The following is a 20754-nucleotide window of genomic DNA, read 5'->3' on the forward strand; positions in this document are numbered from 1 at the left end:
TTTGTGCGACAAAAGCCCTCTCCCAGGTCTCTCCCACGTTCATAAAAGGTCTCCTCTCTTCTTTCTTACATGGAAGGTGGTTTGGATCAAATCAAAGAGGAATAAGTTTGGATTTCGAATTCTATGAGATAGAGTTTTAGAAATCCAAAACTCTTTCAATTTTGCACCGAATTTATTCAAATTTTTTTTGGAATTTTTGTGGCCTTTAGGGTATACATTGTGCACATTTTCTGGTGATCCATGGACAAAAATATGGAGGAGGTGCTCAAGAGTTGGGCTCCCCTTAACTTGCCATGTTTGGATAAGCCTTGACTAGGTATTTGACTTAGACAAGGACTCTATCATATCTCTCTATACAAAATGAGTTTCTTTATAAAGTTTTAGGAGAAGATATAGGTTTGCATTTTCTTTGTACCATCCAAAAATAAGAGAGAAAGACCTTTGGGTCGTGGAGATATAAAAGATGCAAGTTAGGGTGTCTAGAGAGAAAAATGTGAAGAAGAAGAGGGTCTTCTTCTAGGATTTTTTGTTTTCATATCTCTCCTACCTCCATCTTGAGTTTTCTGAGAGCATCTCAGATTTGAAACTCCTCCTTTTACTTTCCATCTTTGGAAGAGTCCAAATCAAGAAGAAGGAGGCACCTGATCAACCATCAAAGAAGGATCAGCGCAGTACTAGCATACTGTGCTGATTTCCTGAAGCAGGACTTCTGATCGAGATTCGTGGGCTCGTGTGGAGGACTCCTAGAGGCCGGATGCATGTGCGGCTTGCAACATCATTCTTAAGCCCGGATCAGCAAGGTTAGAGCATCTAACTTGCAAGGTAATAGATCTGATCTATTGTTTAATACATACATTAGATGTGGTATAGAAACATGTTGATATGATCAACATGTAGTTCATGCTATATTTATATATTTTAAATTCTAATTTAATACTATATAATAATCATGTAATAGAATCTTAGATCTAGGGATTCTCTGATTTTGGAAAATAAATTTGATTTATTTTAGTCTTCCGCTGTACGATCTTGAAAAAGTTTCAAGATCTAACCCTGAAACCCTAGATCTGGTTCCTACAATTGGTATCAGAGCCTAGGTTCTTTATTACATGATTATTTATACATGCTTAGATTATTTCTTAGATTAGATCTAATTTATAATCTGATTATTAAATCTAAAATTAAATTTTAGATCAATCACAAACTGCAAGGTTGTCCTGCTGTAAGGTTTACCCCTTACAGTGCAAAGGTTGTCCTAGTTTGTGTAGATCTATCTTTAATCATAAATTTGTTAGATATGATCTAGATTAAATTTATGATTTACTAGATTTAAAAGATATTTAAATCTGAAATAAAATCTCTTTGTTAATAATTTTTGTGCAAAGAAATTGTTTAAAGTTGAAATTGTTTCAATTACATGAACCTGTTTAGATTAGATCTAAAGTAGTTTCATGTTTAATTCACTTGTATCTTGATTATGAATCAAACATGCAATATGGTTGGTAGAATCATATTGTAAAATTATTTTACAAATATGAAAATTATTTTTTGAAAAGTCGAACCCAACCCTTAGTCCAAAACTTAATTAAGAATTAAGAAGTTGTTTGATTAGGTTCTAGGATTGTGAATTGAAGAACCTAAGACACAAACCATAACACATTGGGTTAATGGGTTAGTGGGAATTAGGTCCATTAATTGGGTTAGACCTATGGTTAGATTAAAGATGGACTTAATTAGAGAATTGACTAAATCTAATCAATTGTTGTCTTAGATTAGGTCAAGGATTCTCTAGATCAATTACAATAGTTGTAGTTGGTCAAGTCCATATCTTTAACGAGAACCAAATGGACTTGATTCTTGGCTAAGCGGTCTAGCACGAACTGTTAGGTTGATCTAATCGAAACTAATTAAACCAGTTGGTGTCTAAGGTAAACCAGACCGGTGGTTTTTAATTGGGAGCCCGCTTACCTGGCCATTTCTGATGGTGTTTAAGGAAAGTTTTGGCAGACCCTCCCACTGATCGAACTTACCTGGCCTCTTGGTGAAATTATGTTTTGATCGGCTCACTTGACTATTCGAGCTGACCCATGTCAGCTAGGTAAATCAGTGTGACTGATTTAGGTGCTCCTAGACCAGCCCTTTTAATGGTCTCCCTTAAGCTGACTTGGTGAAGCCAGTGGGAGGATCATGATAAGCTGGTTCATCTGACCTCATCCTCTAAATTATTTAAATCCTCTAAAATTATTAGATCCTTAAAATGATAAAGTTATGGAGATAACTGAGTCATAGCCTCCCATTAAGGTGTTTGATAATGAGTTCATTAACTCAATAATCATTGCAGACCCAAAGGCCTGGTGCTTGTTGACTAATGAAATTATCACTCATCATATGACGACTTGGAAGTGTCTCTCTAATGGTGGTTAGGTGAGCCAACCAAAGTTGGGCTTAATCATTCGTTGGTTAGATGCACCAAGTATGATCATGTTAATGGTTGGACCTAACCGGATCCTTACAGTGGAGGCCAAAGCCTACTGATTAGATTTATGGGGCAAAATTAAAATTACTAGAAATTGTTTAGAGAAACAATTGGTTATGAACCTACCCTTAGATGTACATGGGTTGACCAACCAAAGTTGGGCTTGTGTGCAGTCTAAGTGGATTCTAGTACCCGCTAAGGAATTAGGGTAATTCCTCGAGTTGGAGGTAGAGGCTACCAATTCAAATAAAATAGTGGGAGAAACCTTTTGATTAAAGTCCAAATCCTTAGGTTTAATGAATCAATTACTAATTAGGTTATGGTTTTCTTTTGTGCAGATATGGCCACTTCTCTATCGCTCCGATCATTGTTGGACAATGATAAGTTGGTGGGACACAACTTCGGTAGCTGGTACCGAAAGTTGAAGATAGTCCTGGAGCATGAACGGATCCTATATGTGATAATGGATCCTGCACCTGAGGAGCCAGCTGTCAATGCACGTGGAACAGTCAGAGACACTTACCAGAAGTGGCTCAGCGATCGAACCACGGTGCGCTGTATCATGTTGGCTGCTATGAGCGATGAGTTCAGTCACAGATTCGAGACGGCTCAGCCAAAGGACATGCTTCAAGTGTTGGAGGATGCCTTTGGCACACCCGATGACGTGGAGAGGTACAAGACTAGTTGTGCCATCTTCAACGCCAAAATATGGGATGGTGCCTCTGTCACTGATCATGTATTGTACATGATCGAGCGGATGGAATGATTGAGCAAGCTCGACTTTCCCTTGCATGAGCAGCTTGGGAAAGATGCAATACTGAACTCGCTGCCCAAGTCTTATCTCCCATTCCTCACTCATTATAGAATGACAAAGCCTGAAGTAAACTACCACGGATTACTGGGGTTACTTCAGAACTTTGAGAAGGATCACCAACTCCTCAAGGAGTCAGTGAACTTAGTGGGAGGTTCATCTTCTGGTTCTCGACCTTTTGAGAAAGGGAAGAAGAACAAGAAGAAGAAAGTGAAGAAGGTGCAAGTTCAGGCTGGGACATCAGTGCAGAGCCAGACCAAAAGGATCAAGCCCGATAAGAGTCTATTCAACTGGCAAGCACTCTAGATTAGATAGTGTGTCAGATACCTACTTATGGCACTATAGGCTAGGTCATATAAAAAGAACAGAATAAACAGGTTGACTCAAGAGGAAATCTTCGAAGTCAGTGATTGTGAATCACTTCCAACCTGTGAGTCCTGTCTTCTTGGTAAAATGACCAAGTCACCTTTTACTGGAAAAGGTGAGAGAGCTACTGAGCTCTTGGGCCTAGTACATACTGATGTATGCGGGCCCATGAGCACCAGTGCTAGAGGTGGATATTTCTACTTGATAACTTTCACGGATGACCTATCCCGATATGGATATGTCTATCTGATGAAACATAAGTCAGATTCATTTAAAATGTTCAAACGATTCCGAAGTGAAGTAGAAAAACAAACTGGGAAGAGTATTAAAACTCTTCGATCTGATCGAGGAGGAGAATACCTTTCTAGTGAATTTCTCACATATCTAGGAGAGAATGGGATTCTCTCCCAATGGACTCCTCCATGAACACCACAGCATAATGGTGTGTCTAAAAGGAGGAATCGAACTTTGTTAGACATGGTCTGATCCATGATGGGTTTTGCTAGCTTGCCGATATCCTTCTGGGGATATGCACTCGAATCGGCCTGTTATCTGTTAAATAGGATTCCAAGTAAGTCTGTAATTAAGACTCCATATGAGATATGGATGAGACGTAAGCCAGCACTTTCACACCTTAGGGTCTGGGGGTGCCCGACCTATGTCAAACGATTAGTCACAGACAAACTTGGACCTAGGTCTGACAAATGCTCATTCATAGGGTACCCCAAAGAGACAAAAGGATATTTTTTCTACCATGCTGATGAACAAAAGGTGTTCGTCAGTCTTAAGGCAATCTTTTTAGAAAAAGAGTTCCTTAGTGAAGGAATCGTTGCCTCTAAGGTTGAACTTGACGAAGTTCAACAGGTAGAAGGACCGACACCAATAGCTGAACCTGAGTCGGATATGATTAGATCAGATTTGGAGCCCAATATACCTGCACCATTAAGGCAATTTTGTAGAGTACCGCGTCAGCCGGACAGATACTATGGTTTCTTGATCTGGGACGGTGATCCCATCGAACTTGATGAGAATAATGAGGATCCGATCACCTATATGGATGCAATGCAGAGATCTGATTTCGAGAAATGGCTTGAAGCCATGAAATCCAAAATGGAGTCCATGAAGGTCAACGATGTATGGACATTGGTTGACCCACCTGAAGGGGTTAAACCCATTGGGTGTAAATGGGTCTTCAAAAGGAAGAGGGGCGCAGACAGAAAGGTGGAGACCTATAAAGCCCGTCTGGTTGCCAAGGGGTATCATCAACGTTATGGTATTGACTATGACGAGATATTTTTCCTGTGGCAATGCTCAAATTCATTCAGATAATGCTTGCAATAGCTGCCCATCTGGATTTTGAGATCTGACAGATGGATGTAAAGACAGCTTTCCTGAATGGAGAGCTGACCGAAGAGGTGTATATGATACAACCTGAGGGGTTTATATCTACAGATGAGTCCAAGGTGTGCAAGCTTCAGAGATCCATTTATGGACTGAAGCAAGCTTCTCGGAGTTGGAACATGCATTTTGATAAGGTGATCAAAACGTATGGCTTCATTAAGAATGGAGAAGAGCCCTGCATCTATAAATGGGCAAATGGTCCAATTGTGGTATTCCTTGTCTTGTACGTGGATGACATTCTCTTAATCGGGAATGACATCCCCGCACTACAGGGAATAAAAGTTTGGTTGTCATCACAGTTCTCCATGAAGGACTTGGGTGAAGCATCCTACATCCTAGGGATGAAGATCTATAGGGATAGATCTAAAAGGATGCTTGGGTTATCCCAGTCCATGTACATAGACACTGTGCTGAAGAGGTTCAGCATGAAGAATTTCAAGAAGGACTATCTATCGATAGGCCATGAAATTTCTCTCTCTAAGAAGGATTGTCCAACAACTCCTGAAGAGAGAGAGTGTATGAGTAGAGTCCCATATGCTTCAGCCGTGGGATCTATCATGTACGCCATGACATGTACATGACCAAATGTGGCATACTCACTAGGAGTAGTGAGTAGATACCAATCTGATCCTGAAGAAAATCATTGGAAAGTGGTTAAAGCCATCTTTAAGTATTTGAGAAATTCTAAGGACCAATGGTTGGTTTATGGCGAGTCAGATCTAAAACTTGTGGGGTTCACAGACTCCAGCGTCCAATCTGACCATGATGACAGCAGGAGCATGTCGGGTTATATCTTTACTCTGAATGGTGGAGCCATCTGCTGGAAGAGTTCCAAGCAGCATACTGTGGCAGACTCTGTTTGTGAAGCGGAGTACATCGCAGCATCGGATGCCGCGAAAGAAGCTGTGTGGCTGAGGAAATTCATCAACGAGCTCGGAGTAGCACCCTCCCTCGATGGTTCAGTCCTGCTCTACTGTGACAGCACTGGTGCCATAGCTCAGGCAAAGGAACCCAAAGCACGTCAGCGGACGAAGCACATCTTGCGCCGCTTCCACCTGGTCCGGGAGATCATAGATCGAGGTGACGACGACCTTCAGAGGATCGACGGAAAGGAGAACCTGACCGACCCCTTAACTAAAGCCCTGGCGATAAAGGAGTTCGACAACCACAAGTCGAAGATGGGTATTAGATACTGTGCCGAGTGGCTTTAGGACAAGTGGGAGTTGTTAGGAAATGTGTCCCAAAAAGCCAATCGTCAAGCTGTTGACGGTTGAGCAACCAAGTATTGTAATTGATTTGTTAATAAATAAAATATATTTGGCATCTTCATCATAAGCTTTCATCTTCTAATGAATTCCGTTGTTATGATGAAGTCCTTAAGACTATTTAGATTCGATAAAGAGAGGACTTATCGATTAGTCCTTAAAACTATTCACGACCAAATGATAAGCTGTTAATAAGGACGACAGCTTCTATCGAGCATAGGTCGCTGTAGGCCATATGGGTTGGTTGTCCTCTTAACCAAGGAGTGTGGAGACACTGGTATGGCATACAGGTGAGATGTAAGGGTACATCATCATTGAACGTGACCAACTCCAGAGCATTCTGCTGTCGAGAATGTCTCTGATGGGATATAGGTATAAGTGTCCCTTAGACTTGAGATCGCCTCAGTGACTTGCAAACAACTCACTGTGCTTTGGTACTGGACTAACTGAATTTCTAATTCAGGGACGGAAGGCTTCTAGGCACAGTCAAGTACTTGCGAAGTCAGAGTGTGATCGAGATGGGATTGACCACTCCAAGAGTTGGAGAAGAATGAGTCGCTGTATTTCAATTTAGCAAAACCTTGGCCAGGGTAATCCATTAGATGGATTTGATATTTTGAAATACAATGTGGACAACCTGATCAGAGTTGACAGTTGAACTCTAGGGTGTCCTATGATCATTTTGGTCAAGGGGATGAATTATATGAGAACTATATCCGCATGGGTTCTAAGGATGTTGTTCTATACATTCGACCTATCCGGTCGTCGGGTACCATTGCTAGATGGTCACTTCGATTGGTACAAAAATTTATTTCTATGCTACTGGCTTAGGTTCAGACCTATGAGGTCACACACATTAGAGTTCATGATCCGATCGGATGGTTGATCAACGATTAAGAATCGTTCTAGGGTTAAATGATCAATACGATTGACATTTAACCCAGTGCAAGTATTGCAGGAGGATCGATTAGCAATTCGATTGCTAATTGGCTTAATTTGATAAAGCCAATGGGCTGAGATTAAGTCTAATTAAATATAATTTAATTAGATTTATTTTGGGCTTGATTGGATCAAGTCCAATTGGTTTATTGGATAAGCTAAGTGCAAGAAAAAACTAGTCCTAGTTCAACTAGGACTTGGGTCAATCTAATTTCTAATTTGATTAAAAAATTAAATCAGATTTAAATCTAATTTAATCTGATTAAATTAGGTTTTTAATTGGGTTAAGACCTATTTTAATTAGGTTGATCTAATTTTGGTTTGATTTGGTTTGGGAAACCAAATTAAAACAAGTCATAAGATAGAATCCTAGTAAGGCTAGGATTCCACCTTGCGCCACATAAGCCTTCCCCACACCCTCTCTCTTATTCAACACCAATCTCCACTTATTTTGTATGACAAAAACCCTCTCCCAGGTCTCTCCCACGTTCATAAAAGGTCTCCTCTCTTCTTTCTTACATGGAAGGTGGTTTGGATCAAATCAAAGAGGAATAAGTTTGGATTTCGAATTCTATGAGATAGAGTTTTAGAAATCCAAAACTCTTTCAATTTTGCACCGAATTTATCCAAATTTTTTTTAGAATTTTTGTGGCTTTTAGGATATATATTGTGAACCTTTGTTGGTGATCCATGCATGAAAATATGGAGGAGGTGCTCAAGAGTTGGGCGCCCCTTAACTTGCCATGTTTGGATAAGCCTTGACTAGGTATTTGACCTAGACAAGGACTCTATCATATCTCTCTATATAAAATGAGTTTCTTTGTGAACTTTTAGGAGAAGACATAGATTTGAGAGATCTTTGTGCCATCCATAAATTAGAAAAAAATACCTTTGGGTCATGGAGATATAAAAGACACAAGTTAGGGTGTCTAGAGAGAAAAATGTGAAGAAGAAGAGGGTCTTCTTCTAGGGTTTTTTGTTTTCATATATTTCCTCCCTCCATCTTGAGTTTCCTGAGAGCATCTCAGATCTGAAACTCCTCCTTTTACTTTCCATCTTTGAAAGAGTCCAAATCAAGAAGAAGGAGGCACCTGATCAACCATCAAAGAAGGATCAGCGCAGTACTAGCATACTGTACTGATTTCCTGAAGCAGGACTTCTGATCGAGATTCGTGGGCTCGTGTGGACGACTCCTAGAGGCTGGATGCATGTGCGGCTTGCAAGATCATTCTTAAGCCCGGATCAGCGAGGTTAGAGCATCTAACTTGCAAGGTAATAGATCTGATCTATTGTTTAATACATACATTAGATGTGGTATAGAAACATGTTGATATGATCAACATGTAGTTCATGCTATATTTATATATTTTAATTTTTAATTTAATGCTATGTAATAATCATGTAATAGAATCTTAGATCTAGGGATTCTCTGATTTTAAAAAATAAATTTTGATTTATTTTAGTCTTCCGCTGTACGATCTTGAAAAAGTTTCAAGATCTAACCCTGAAACTCTATATCTGGTTCCTACACATAAAACCTTATAAGTATGAATCCATATTTTAAATCATACTCATTCATGATTTTATCATGTACGGGGTGTTTTGGATATGATGGATTTCTTATGAAGGTTGTGAGTAGGTCAATATGGAAACGATCACTCCTAGTAAGAGGAGATCGCATCCTATCTGCTTCAATCAAATAATGATTCAGGAAAACTTTGATCAGAGCATTATAAAAAAAAAAATTAGAAATAATTTCTAATATTTTATAAATTGAATAATTATTATTTGATCAAGAGAAATGTGAATATAAAAATTGGGTTTGACATTTTTCCATACCCAAACTTATATTCGGGATGTAGGATGATCGTAAGATCAAGTTGCACGGTAATTTTCCACTGAAGCGCATTTTTGGTATTTCCATCAAAATTTTATATCTTCTAGGTAGACATAATACATTACTAGACGTCAATCATATCTTGTGAGTTTGATCAAATTAAAGAGTTTAATTCGATCATTAATTAAAAGCTGTTCTGATTGATCAAAATGGTTCAGCTTGATTTGACCTAAATCGGCTAGATTGTGTTCTAACCAAATTAGTTTAAATTGCACCTGGACTCACTGCTGGCTAGATATGGAACCCAATAGGTCACACACAAAGAAAATTGATCATGGGTTTAATTTGATTAAACCATGTTTGCAAGTTGAACATGCTAGCATATGTTGCAAACCCTAGCATTTAGATTCGAATCAAATTCGAATTAGGTTTCGATTTGGGCTAACTTAGAACCAATTTGAGCCAAATTGGATTTGGTCTTGAAGTCAGTTCAAAGTGTTTTAATTGGGCTTGCTGTTGGGTGCCAAAAACCAGGGAACCACATGCCTAAGAGTCTCTCTCTTGGCGTGTGGATTTGAATCCATGCGCATGAGCCACATGGCGCATGGATGGAGTTGGCACCTTCTATCTTGGCCATTGGATGGGCTTCCTTCCAGATCCAAAGGCATGGGTTGATGGTGCCAATAAGAGAAGCTTTGTGACTTCTCATCTGAACACCATAAGTTAAGATCGAAGAGTCCTTCTGAAATAAGGTGTCTCTTCAACCCAACTTTGATGTACACATGGCATTTCTTAATTTATGGGGTGTGAGAAATAGACAAGAGGCATGAGAAAAATTGTCAGAGGGTGTGAGATATTTTGGATTGCATCTTTACGTGCAATATAAATAGGGGTGCACGTCGAGGAGTCTACGGATTGAAAAATCTTCTTTCTTTCTTACAAGAGGCTCTGCTTGTCCAATTTTTTTTATTCTTTCTATCTAGCCTAGATAAGGTCCTGATAAAAGATAAAAAATCTTCTAAAAGGCTTAGAGAATTGGAATAAAAATTAAGGAGACAAGGAGCAAGAAAGGAAGACAAGAAAAGGTCCAACAATGTGACAGCAAAGCCAAGAAAGGAGGTTCTGCCCAAATTGCATTTAAATTCTGATAAATTAGAATTTAATTGTAGAGTATTTTTAAATAAGTGCTAATGGGTTGGTCGAGTCCCGTGTGGATCAACATTGGAGGGTGAACACGTGGGCACCTGGTGGAAACCCAGACAGATTGCTGCCGACAACTAAGCACAAATCAGGATTTAGCGATAAGAGGTATGTTTCTATATCATTTATTTGATATTAATGCATGTTATATGGTTTAATTTTTGATAAGGTGATCTTGGAGTTAGGTTTTATTTTTATGATTTCATAATAATTGCTTTGAAATCCATGCTTCCGCTATTATATTAAAACCCTTTCAACCATGAAGTCTGAGATAGAGTCCATGAAGATCAATAGTGTATGGACACTAGTTGATCCACCTGAAGGGATAAAATTCATAGGGTGTAAATAGATTTTCAAGAGAAAAAGAGATACGGATAGAAAAGTAGAGACCTATAAAGCCCATCTTGTTGCCAAGGATTACCGTCAGTATTATGGTATTGACTACGATGAGATGTTCTTTCTTGTGGCAATGCTCAAATCCATCCAGATTATGCTTTCTGTCACTGCATACTTAGATTATGAAATCTGACAAATGGATGTCAAAACTACTTTCTTTAACGGAGAGCTGGAAGAAAAGATGTATATGATACAATCTGAAAGATCCACATCCATAGATGAGTCGAAAGTGTACAAGCTGAATAGGTCTATTTATGGACTTAAGCAGGCATCTAAGAGTTGGAACATGCATTTGATAAGGTGATCAAAATATATGGCATCATTAGGAATACAGAAGAGCCTTGCATCTACAAGTGGGCTACCGATTCTGTAGTCATCTTCCTTATGCTGTATGTGGATGATATACTGTTACTAGAAAATGACATTCCAATTTTGTAGAGTGTGAAGCTATGGTTATCATCATAGTTCTCCATAAAAGACTTGGGAGAAGCATCCTAATCCTAAGAATGAAGATCTATAGGGATAGATTTAGAAGGTTGCTTGGATTGTCCCAATCTATGTATATCGATACTTTGTTGAAGTGGTTCAACATGGATAATTTCAAGAGAGGCTATCTTCTGATAGGCCAAGAAATTACTTTCTTCAAGAAGGATTGTTCGACAACCCCTGAGGAGAGAGAGCATATGAGTAGAATACCATATGCTTCGGCAGTAGGATCTATCATGTACGTTATGACATGTAAGAGATCGGATGTGGCCTATTCACTAGGGATAGTGAGTAGGTGCCAGTCTGATCCAAGTGAGAAGTATTGGAAGATTGCGAAAATAATTCTTAAGTATTTAAGAAATAATAAAAACCAATAACTTATCTTTGGAGATACTGATTTGAAACTTGTGGGATATACTGATTTCAGTTTTCAATCAGATTATGATGACAACAGAAGCATGTTGGGCTACATATTTACCTTAAATGGAGGAGCTGTTTGCTAGAAGAGTTTCAAGCAACATACTGTGGCCGATTATGTATGTGAAGCGGAATACAATGCTACATCAAATGCTGCAAAAGAAGTGGTGTGGTTGCAGAAACTCATTATCGAGCTGGGAGTTACACCTTCTATTGATGGCTCTGTCCTACTGTATTGTGATAGCTCTAGTGCCATAGCTTAGGCAAAAGAACCAATATCATACCATCATACCAAGCATATTCTGCAAGGCTATCACTTGGTACAAGAGATCATAAATCGAGGTGACGTCGAGCTTTAAAAGATCGATGGAAAGAAAAATCTAGCCGACCACTTTATTAAAGCTCTAGGGATCAAAGAGTTTGATGACTTCAAATAGAAGATGGGTATAAGATACTACTCTAATTGGCTTTAGTCCAAGTAGGAGTTGTTGAAAATGGTATCCTAAAATCAATCGTGTGATGATTGAATTCATCTTTATATATGAATTATTGATAAATAAATAAAAGTTATTTTGATATTTTTCATCACAAAGTTACATCTTTCTTGTAGAACTCTTGTATTGTGATGAAGTTCTTAGAACTATGTTAGTGAATGATAAAGAGAGGATTTATCATATAGTTCCTAAAATATATTCACGATCAAATGATATGTCATTATAGGATGATGATGCTTATCGAGTGGAGGTCATTGTGTACTGTTGGTGCAAAAATCTGCTTGCGCCGGAGAAGCTGGAGTCGGGGAAGCCGCGGTCGCCGCCGGGACCTGCAAAGAAAGTCTAAACCGGAGGTGGGGTTGCTCCGGCAAGACCCTCCGATGCTCAAGTCAGTTCTCTGCCTCAACAAGAATGGAGTGCTCGAACGGAGAATTTAGCAGAGTTTTGAGATAAGAAATGAGCTTAGAGAATAACGTATCTGGGTCCCCCTTTTATAGGCGGGGGAGGTAACGGATTGATGGCGACGTTTGTAACCGCCAGGTAGTGGGCCGCCCTTAGTCAGGAGGAATCTACTGCGAAGAGTAGTGGAGCGGAGCCGTGGCCATCACTGGGGCGTGCCACGTGGAATCTGCTGTGGGAAGTGGGATGCAGATGCTGCGGTGTCTTGCCAGTGGATGGGAGAATCATGCAATATCTGCTGCAGGAGGTGGAGCAGGATCGCGGCCGTTTATCGCAGCCTGTCAGGCAGTAATGGAGCCGCGTGGGTGCGGGATCCGTCGCAGAGAGTGGAGCAGTGTTGCGACCATTACTGCGGCTTGTCAGGAAGTGATGGAGCTGCGCAGAGTCTGCCGCAGGAAGTGGAGCAGGATCGTGGCCGTGATTGTGGCCTGGGAGTGCAGATCTGCTGGCTGAAGCTCGGCAGCGATCGGAGTCCGGCCTTTGTAGAGGTCCGGGAGGGGTCCTCCTGGCGGTTGGGGTCGTGGGTGGAGCCCGACTTCCATGGGAGTCCGGGCGGAACCCTCTCGGAGCTAAAGTTGCGGGCGGAACCCGGCTCCTGTAGGAGTCCGGGCGGAGTCCTCTGCAATCAAAGTTAAAGGTGAAGTCCGGCTCCCGTAGGAGTCCGGACGAAGCTTACCAGCAGTTGATACCGAGAGCGGAGCCCGGCTCCCGTAGGAGTCTGGACGGAGTCTTCTGCAATCAAAGTTAAAGGTGAAGTCCGGCTCCCGTAGGAGTCCGGACGGAGCTTACCAGCAGTTGATACCGAGAGCGGAGCCCGGCTCCCGTAGGAGTCCGGGCGGAGCTGTGCTGTAGTTGATGTCGGCGGTGGAGCCTGGCTCCCGTAGGAGTTCGGGCGGAGCCGTTCTGTAGTTGATGTCGGAGGTGGAGCCCGGCTCCCGTAGGAGTCCGGGCGGAGCCGTGCTGTAGTCGATGTCGGAGGCAGAGCCCGGCTCCCGTAGGAGTCCGGGCGGAGCCGTTCTGTAGTTGATGTCGGAGGCGTCGCCTTGTTGATTGCAGCTCGGAGACTCCGACCTTACTTTCAAGGGCACACGGTGACACTACTCACCGATCAACTGATCAAGGCGGTCTTGCACCGAGTTGATATTTCCAGAAGGATGGCAAAATGGGCGATCGAGCTCACGGAATTCGATATCAACTACAGACCTAGACCGGCAATAAAGGCCCAAATATTGGCAGATTTCATTGTAGAGTGCACCATCCCAGAGGAGGCCGAACCTGAGCAAAGTGGAGTTGACAGCCCGAGGTCTCAACCGAACTCCCCCGACGAAGAAGCCAGTCCCTCCAATTGCTTTTGGACCCTCTTTGTGGACGGATCTTCCAACATGGCAGGTGCGGGTGCAGGCCTGATCTTGGTCAGCCCGGAGGGAGTCATCGTGGAGTACGCTCTGCGTTTCGAGTTCTCCGCAACAAACAATGGAGCGGAATATAAGGCTCTGATTGTAGGATTAAGGATCGCCAAAGAGCTGGGAATAGGTCAGCTCCGGGTGCACAGCGATTCCCAACTTGTGGTGGGACAAGTCAGCGGGAGTTATGAAGCACGGGAAGACAGTATGGCCAGGTACCTTGAGAAAGTGAAGGAGCTTACCCCCGCCTTTAGCAGTTTCGACATCAGGCAAATTCCAAGGTCGGAGAATACCAGAGTCGATCTTCTCTCCAAGCTGGCGACATCGGCTCCGACCGAATTGCCCAAAGGCGTCCTCTTTGAAGTTCTAAAACATCCGAGTACAGAAGAGCCACGGCCCGTAATGGAGATCGACCACGAGCCCAGCTGGGTCGACCCACTGATAACCTATCTTAGAGATGGAGTTCTCCCCCAGGATGCGAAAGAGGCCCGGAAGCTCCGAAATCAAGCCTCCCGATACATCCTTTATGAGGGCAAATTGTACAAAAGATCATACTCCTTGCCCCTCTTAAGGTGTCTCCGGCCCTCAGAAGCTGACTACGCTTTATGGGAAGTACACGAGGGAGCTTGCGGAAACCATTTGGGTGCCAGATCTTTATCCCACAAGCTACTCCGCCAAGGGTACTATTGGCCAACAATGCATCATGATTCGATTGAATATGTCAAAAAGTGTGATCGATGCCAGAGATACGCCAACATCCAGAGAGACCCGCTATCGAGCTCACACCCTTGAGTGCCCCATGGCCTTTTGCACAATGGGGGATGGATATTCTTGGCCCCTTTCCCATGGCGTCTGGGCAGAGGAAGTTCCTCCTTGTAGCGATCGACTACTTCACCAAATGGGTCGAGGCCGAACCACTAGCAAAAATCACAGAAGCAAAAGTGCAAGATTTCGTTTGGAAGTCAATTGTGTGCAGGTTCGGTCTACCTAGAACCCTAATCACTGATAACGGACGGCAATTCGCGGGAGCAAGGTTCGCCGAATTCTGTGAAGATCTAAATATCTCCCACAACTTCACATCAGTAGCCCACTCTCAGGCGAACGGCGAAGCTGAGGTAACTAACAGAACCCTGTTGCAGGGGATTAAGACAAGGCTCAAAAAAGCAAAAGGGACTTGGGCAGACGAGCTTTATCATGTGCTATGGGCGTATCGAACCACCCAGAGGTTACCTACGGGGGAGACTCCCTTTGCTTTAGCCTTTGGTATGAAAGCCGTCATCCCGATCGAGCTTAAACTCCCGTCGGCACGAGTCGTTGCATTCGACGAACACCAAAATTCACAAAGTCTCAGAGCCAACCTCGACCTTCTGGAAGAAAGACGGGAGATCGCTCAGGTTCGAATGGCAGCCTACAGACAGAAAGTTGCTCGATATTACAACGCCCGAGTCAAGAACAAAGCATTTAAAGCAGGAGATCTAGTGCTCCGACGAGCTGCTGTCTCGCAACCACAGGGCCAGGGGAAACTTGCCCCAAACTGGGAGGGACCTTACGAGGTCAAAGAAGTAGTCCGGCCCGGAACTTATTATCTTAAGGAGCTCGGAGGAGCCGACCTCCCACGACCGTGGAGCTCAAAAAACTTACGGATGTACTACCAGTAATTTCGTTTTAATCAAAAAATGTGTGCCCATATGTCTTGGGACAATTCAAGCAAACTGTATCAAAAACAAAAGGGCAACCTCATAAAGTCGAAGGCCCGGTTCTTTTAGACCGGATGGGGGGAGAGGCCTTACAACACCCACATGCGCCCCCACAGTCCTGTTAGGGACAGGAGGAGAACCTCGCCCTAACTTGAGCAAAGTCGAAGGCCCGGTTTCTTTAGACCGGATGGGGGGAGAGGCCCTACAACGCCCATATGCGCCCCCACAGTCCTGTTAGGGACAGGAGGAGAACCTCGCCCTAACTTGAGCAAAGTCGAAGGCCCGGTTCCTTTAGACCGGATGGGGGGAGAGGCCCTACAACGCCCATATGTGCCCCCACAGCCCTGTTAGGGACAGGAGGAAAACCTCACCCTAACTTGAGCAAAGTCGAAGGCCCGGATCTTTTAGACCGGATGGGGGGAGAAGCCTTACAACGCCCACATGCGCCCCCACAGCCCTGTTAGGGACAGGAGGAGAACCTCGTCCTAACTTGAGCAAAGTCAAAAGCCCGGTTCTTTTAGATCGGATGGGGTGAGAGGCCTTGCAGCGCCCTAACGCGCCCCCAACCAGGCTGGTAACGAGAGAAGAACCTCACACCGACTCGAGCAAACGGGAAGGCCTGGACTCCTACGGGAGCCGGGTTTCGTCCACGACGCCTAGGAAAACTTCACCCGGACTCCTACGGGAGTCGGGCTCCATCACCGACATCAGCTACAGGACGACCCCGCCCGGACTCCTACGGGAGCCGGGCTCCGCTGACAACAGCAACTGCCGATAAGCCTTGTCCGGACTTCTACGGAAGCCGGACTTTGCCTATGACTTTGATTGCAGGAAGACTTCGCCCTGACTCCTACGAGAGTCGGGCTACTCTAACTTTAGGAGGGCTTCTCTGTTCGGACTCCCAAGGGAGCCGAACTTAGCTCCGACTTCAGCGGAGAAAAAGTCCAAGCAAAAAAGGGAAGCAAACAGTGCCCGAAGGCAACGAAAGCTCGGATCCCCGAATTCAAACCCTAGGAGGGACCTCGGGCCCGAAGGGCCCCAAGCGAACCTGCAACCATCAATGGAATGACAATTGGGTATTTTCGAACGGCGCAAGAGCCGAAAAGGAGCTCGACAAATGACGACCCCACATTAGCAGAAGAGGTCGTCGATGACCTTGGGACAACGCGAAAAGGAAAAGAAGAAGAGAAGGAAGAAAGAGGAAAGGAAAATGAAGAAGTTCGACAGACAACTATTTAATGCGAGATGCAGACGAGGTAACAAAATCTCTTTTTTTATTTAACAAGAGTATATGTTACAGGACCCGGTGGGTCAGACAAAAAGAAGAAGAAGAAGAAGAAGAAGAAGAAGATACACATCATCGCAAGCCTCGCAAACACGGTTCGGGAAGGATGAATCGGAGGCCGCTCCGAGCTGCAAACTCCTCTTCCCGTCTATGTCCTTCTCAGTCGCGTTCTCCAGTGCGTGTAACACCTCTCGCCCCATCTCGCCTCATTCTGTCTCCGAAGTCCCAACCCTAGCGGGAAAAGGATGGGATAGATCCCCGAAGGCGGTAAGGGCAACGGCGGCAGTAGCGAAGACCTATTTCAAGAAGAACCGGAGTCACCTTGGAAGCGGTAGCGATGCCAGAGATGTGCCTCATATCCGAATGCTCCACGACAGCCGCCACCCAAAATGCTCCGGCAAGGTCGGCATGCGCTACTTCCACTGTCCCCGCAACAAGTTCCACTGCCCCACCGTCGACGCCGACCGCCTCTGGTCCCTCGGCCCCGACGGCATCAAGAATCCCGCCATAGCTTATGACGACAGCTCTGCCCTCTTGATCGATATCACCCCGCCTTGCTGCTCTGAATTTCACGGGCAGAATAACTTCACCGACAGCCCCCGTTATTAAACCCCTGTTGTTGAAGGAATTCTTCCTTGAGCCCCCTTCAAAATGATGGAGATTCTCACCGGCCACCATTCTCCTCCTCACCTTCCTCCAAGCCCTGGACATCCCCTCAAGAACGGCCTCCGGGGTAGAGGACATGGTGTAGGAACCCTCAGAGAAGAATTGGGGGGCTGAAGAAGGCAAGGACTGGTGCGAGGGAAGCAAGGCTCTCAGGCGAAGGAAAGGCGCCAGAATGAAGCCATGAAAGGACTAGGGGGTTTAAATAGCCGACGGATCCTAGCACAGTTATGGCGGTGGGTATTCCTGGGCCAACTGGTGCGTGCCACGTGTCGCGCTTATCCCCTTCATCGCTATCGAGGGTTGACCGTTCATAAATTCCCGTGGCACGGCGCTTGGGATCGCATTCCGACGGAGGTTTCGAAAAGACTCTTCAGGTCACCTTCATCGAAAAGCGGGCTCTGACGTATACACATTTAATGCCAAAATATTCGGAGGTGGCAGTGCGCAGGATTTGAAGGGACGGTTTCGGCTGTGCCCATCTCTCTCTCTGTACTTCCTTCGTTTGAAATTCAAACTCGGAAGTAGGGAGACTGGTGTTGGGTATAAAAATACCACAGCCAAAGCCCTCAGTGGAATCAACTACAGAACAGCTCCGCCCGGACTCCTACGGGAGCCGGGCTCCGCCTCCGACATCAACTACAGAACGGCTCCGCTCGACTCCTACGAGAGCCGGGCTCCGCCTCCGACATCGACTACAGCATGGCTCTGCCCGGACTCCTATGGGAGCCGGGCTCTGCCTCCGACATCAACTACAGAACGGCATCGCCCAGACTCCTACGGAGCCGGGCTCTGCCTCCGACATCGACTACAGCACGGCTCCGCCTGGACTCCTACGGGAGCCGGGCTCCGCCTCGACATCAACTACAGAACGGCTCCGCCCGGACTCCTACGGGAGTCGGGCTCCGCCGCCGACATCAACTACAGCACAGCTCCGCCCGGACTCCTACGGGAGCCGGGCTCCGCTCTCGGTATCAACTGCTGGTAAGCTCCGTCCGGACTCCTACGGGAGCCGGACTTCACCTTTAACTTTGATTGCAGAGGACTCCGCCCGGACTCCTACGGGAGCCGGGCTCCGCTCTCGGTATCAACTGCTGGTAAGCTCCGTCCGGACTCCTACGGGAGCCGGACTTCACCTTTAACTTTGATTGCAGAGGACTCCGCCCGGACTCCTACAGGAGCCGGGTTCCGCCCGCAACTTTAGCTGCGAGAGGGTTCCGCCTGGACTCCCACGGAAGTCGGGCTCCACCCACGACCCCAACCGCCAAGAGGACCCCTCTCGGACCTCTACAGAGGCCGGACTCTGACCGCTGCCGAGCTTCAGCCAGCAGATCTGCACTCCCAGGCCACAATCACGGCCACGATCCTGCTCCACTTCCTGCGGCGGACTCTGCACAGCTCCATCACTTCCTGACAGGCCACAGTAACGGTTGCAACACTGCTCCACTCTCTGCGGCGGATCCCGCGCCCACGTGGCTCCATTACTGCCTGACAGGCCATGATAAACGGCTGCGATCCTGCTCCACCTCCTGCAGCAGATATTGCACAATTCTCCCATCCACTGGCAAGATGCCGCAGCATCTGCATCCCACTTCCCACGGCAGATTCCACGTGGCACACCCCAGTGATGGCCACGACTCCGCTCCACTACTCTTCGCAGTAGATTCCTCCTGACTAAGGGCGGCCCACTACCTGGCGGTTACAAATGTCGCCATCAATCCGTTACCTCCCCCGCCTATAAAAGGGGGACCCAGATACGTTATTCTCTAAGCTCATTTCTTATCTCAAAACTCTGCTAAATTCTCCGTTCGAGCACTCCATTCTTGTTGAGGCAGAGAACTGACTTGAGCGTCGGAGGGTCTTGCCGGAGTAACCCCACCTCCGGTTTAGACTTCCTTTGCAGGTCCCGACGGCGACCGCGGCTTCCCCGACTCCAGCTTCTCCGGCGCAAGCAGATTTTTGCACCAACATGTACCATATGGGCTAGTTGTCTTCTTAATCAAAGAGTGTGGTGACACTGGTATGACATACAGGTGAGATGTAAGAGTACATCATCACTAAACAAGTGACTCATCTGCTGAGCATTCTGCTGTCAAAAATTGCTCGCGAAGCATATGGGTATAAGTGTCCTTCAGACCTGAGTCACCATAGTGACTTGCAAGCAACTCACTGTACTTTGGTGTCGGACTATCTGGATTTCTAATGTAGTGATGGAAAGCTACTGAGTATAGTCAAGTACTTACGAAGTCTATGTGTGGATCAAGATAGGATTGACCCCTTTGGATTATAGGAGTTGATGTATCACTATATTTTAATTTAGTAAATCCTTCGCTAGGGTAATCCATGGATGGATTTGAAAAGTTAAAATATAATGTGGATGAAGCAATCTCGATTGACAGTTAACCTGAGACCATCCTAGAGTATTAAGGGTCAAAAGAATGAATTATGTGGTAACCATGTGCATGGGTTCTAGAATATTTTTTTATGATAATTTGACCTATTTGGACATCGAAAATCATTACTAGATGGTATCTCGATTATTGTAGAAATCGATTCCTGTGCTACCGGCTTAGTGTTTGAACCAATGGAGTCACGTACATAAGTCAGACACTGTAGTAAAGAATTAGCCTATGTTTATACGTCCAATTAAGAAGTATTTGATTTGATTGAATATATAAACTAGATTAAAAATTAAGTTATGGGTCAAACAGGATTGAGGAGTTAATTATGTCTAGCTAGCACTACGTATGAGGTTCAGATTCAATCTTGAGGATGAATAATTTTTAATCTATGATCCATGGAGTATATGAGAGATTGGATTTAAGTACTGATTAATTTTAGATTAGATCTGAATTAATTAGATTTAATTGAGTCCAAAAATCTCAGTTAGACTTGGTGTAAAAGTCCTAAAGAGTTTAGGATTGACATTGTTTCAAAATTATTTTAAACCAACTTTGAATTAGATTCAAATCGAATCCTTTTTAGATGAGATATGAGAAATCCTACTTGCACTGAGATTCCCTCTCCCTTGGGCTGACCAGCACCTAGAATGGTGCTGGTTGTGGGCATCCCATATGGTTGTGGGAATAAGTGCATTGTGGGTGCCTTGTGTGGTTCCAATTCTATCTTATGTAGGAGTCCTTCTTTTATAAGTATTGA

Source organism: Elaeis guineensis, chromosome 8 (genome assembly GCF_000442705.2).
Source record: "Elaeis guineensis isolate ETL-2024a chromosome 8, EG11, whole genome shotgun sequence".
Taxonomy (NCBI): Eukaryota; Viridiplantae; Streptophyta; class Magnoliopsida; order Arecales; family Arecaceae; genus Elaeis; species Elaeis guineensis.